Raw genomic sequence first — 2,754 nt, forward strand, 5'->3', positions numbered from 1 at the left:
TTATTTGAATTCTACTCTTAAATATTCTGAATGAGAGAAATACAGTTTCCCAAGAGAAAAGTAGCATAAATTAGGAATTATAATGGAGGTTGGGGGTTACGACAGAGACTGAGTGGCCCAGGGGCAGCCCTGGGGCCGAGTGTCACCAAAGGGCAGGAGAGGGGACACACTATGGATGGCTGCAACTTTCTGGGTGGGTGTCGGGGCGGGGTGGGGGGCTTGTAGCTCAGTACACTGGCTCTCCACCCAGGCCTGGAGTGGCCACTTGCTGGATAACGGCCTCAGAAAAGTGACTGAACTTTGTAAGTCTTAGCTTCTCACCTGTAAAAGAAGGATATTAATAGCAGTGGCTGCTCACAGATCATGGGCCATAACTCAGGTAAAGCACCTGGCACAAAGAAAGACCCTATAAACAGTAGCCGTTAGCAGGACAGGTCTGTGGCCCAATCCCTGGCCTTTTTGCAGTCCTGCCAACAATACCCAGTCCCCCTGAAAGGTTTATGAACCTTTCCACAGCTAGTGGCAGCCAGCTCCTGGTCTGATTGCCATTGCTCTGCCTGGCCTCTGGCTAGAGGGCGCAGGGCTTTATTAAAGAGCTTTGAATCAGGCCTCATGGTGAAAGGTGTAAAATAGAATTATTCTGCCTGAAGAAAATCAAGTTTAGGGTTTAAAACTTACAAAAGACTTGTTCAAACTGGTTGTTCTCCTCCTTGCTCAAAACAGGTTTAAAATTCTGGATGAGAGATATTTAGGTTCCATCCAAGAAAGAACTCCTGGGAATATGAGGGTGTTAAAAACCTTAGCTGAGCCCTGGTCTGGTGGCTCAGTTGTGGAGTGTTGCCCAGTAGACCAAAATGAGCTCCACCCTGATCAGGGTACCTACCTAGGTTGCAAGTTCAGTCCCCAGTGGGGAGCATACAGGAGGCAACCGATCAATGTTTCTGTCTCACATCGATGTGTGTGTGTCTCTCTCTGTCTCTCTCTCTCTCTCCCATCCTCTCAATTTAAGGTCAACAAAAGCATGTCTTCACGCAAGGATTTAAAAAACAAACAACATAAAAAAATCCTAGTCTACTACCAAAAGAAAGTGAAAAGATATCTTTCTTCCCTCCCTCCCCTCTTTCTTTCCTTCCTTCTTTCCTCCCTTCCTTTCTTTTTTTTCTTTTTCTTTCTTTTCACCAGTAGCCCAGGAAGTACTTTAGGACCTACAGTGTAGCAAATATAAATTTGAGATATGACATATAATCCACATAATTTCACAGTCTACTTGTTACCATTGAATACCGTAGTTTTTGTATTGGAGATTCTCTTCCTCCCTGTCTCTCCTCTCTCTCTCCCTCCCATCTCTCTTTCTCTAGCATTTCTCAAACTTTACTCTGTAAGAGGATCATATGAAGAAGTTGTTTCTAAAATACAGAATCAGGCAGTGCCCTTGGCAGTCCCCCAGATCAGTCTCCCTCTCCAACGGTGTTTGGACGGAACAGACCCAGGGAGGCCCCTCCTTCCAGCTCTGACCACCCTCCAACCTTTTTCCAGTCACCACCTGTGAAGCCATCTCAGCCATCCTTGGCCTCCAAGACCAGCCAACACAGTTTATTTTACCTTAACTTTTAATTGACAAACAACCATGAGCTTCCAAATTCATCAGAATTACTCCACCAAGGTGGAGGCTTCTATCAACCCCCTGGTTAACCTGCACCTGCAGACCTCTATCTGGGCTCCTAGTTTGACAGGAATGTTAGGGCTCTGCAGGGCTGGGCCACTTCTCTCATGAGCTGGCTTACAAGAAGCACAAGGGCACCGAGCCTCTCTTAAAGATGCAAAACCAGTGCGGTAGAAGCGTTCTCTCCCAGGACATGCTGAATCCATCCCACAGTGAGCGGGCTAACACTCAGGACATGGTGGAAGCTGCCATGGTCCTGGAGAAGAACCTGAGCTGGGCCCTTTGGGATCTGCAGGCCCTGGGTTCTGCCCACACAGACCTCCATCTCTCTGCCTTCCTGGAGGGCCCCTCCCTGGATGAGGAGGTAGAACTCATCAGAAAGGTGGGCCACCACCTGACTAACCTGCGCAGGCAGGACTGGGTGAGTATCTCTTCAAAAGGTTCACCCTCACTCACAATGAGGAGCCTTTGGAGCCTGAAGGTCTTTGAGCACCCTTCTGCACCCCACTGGTGTCTGGCTTTTGCTTGAGCCTCTCCCCGAAACCAACAGGCATCCTTTTAACCAGCCTGGAGCCCTCTCCTAGGCACTGGATCAAATGAAAATAATAATGTTATTTTGCAGGGAAAAATGTAATTTAATTTAAAAATAATTTAAAAAATAAAAATGTGCCCTGGCTGACATAGCTCAGTGGATTTAGTGCAGGCTGCGAACCAAAGCATCACAGGTTTGATTCCCAGTCAGGGCACATGCCTGGGTTGCAGGCCACGGCCCCCAGCAATCACACATTGATGTTTCTCCCTCTCTCCCTCTCTCCCTCCCCCCCTTTCCTCTCTAAAAATAAATAAATAAAATCTTTTTAAAAATGTACATTCAACCCAACCCCACTGAATCACACTCTCTAGCAGGAGAACCTGAGAGTCTACACTTTGAATAAGTTCCTAACTTGACATTACTCAGCGAAAAAGCTGCGCATAGCTCTTCGGACTCCAAATCGTATCCCTCGGGAGGCAGGAAATCAGCCTGAGAATTTGGTCTTCTCAGCCAGCTCTGAGAGCAGCTCTGGACCCAGGCTTTGGGACTCAGCCCAGAT

The 2,754-nt window shown here is 47.6% G+C and overlaps 1 pseudogene; it reads left to right on the forward strand.

The window, feature by feature from the left end:
* The first annotated feature begins 1,349 nt into the window (after positions 1 to 1,349).
* On the forward strand, positions 1,350 to 2,152 carry LOC114493981 (annotated as a pseudogene).
* Positions 2,153 to 2,754: the final 602 nt, after the last annotated feature.

Source organism: Phyllostomus discolor, chromosome 4 (assembly GCF_004126475.2).
Source record: "Phyllostomus discolor isolate MPI-MPIP mPhyDis1 chromosome 4, mPhyDis1.pri.v3, whole genome shotgun sequence".
Taxonomy (NCBI): domain Eukaryota; kingdom Metazoa; phylum Chordata; class Mammalia; order Chiroptera; family Phyllostomidae; genus Phyllostomus; species Phyllostomus discolor.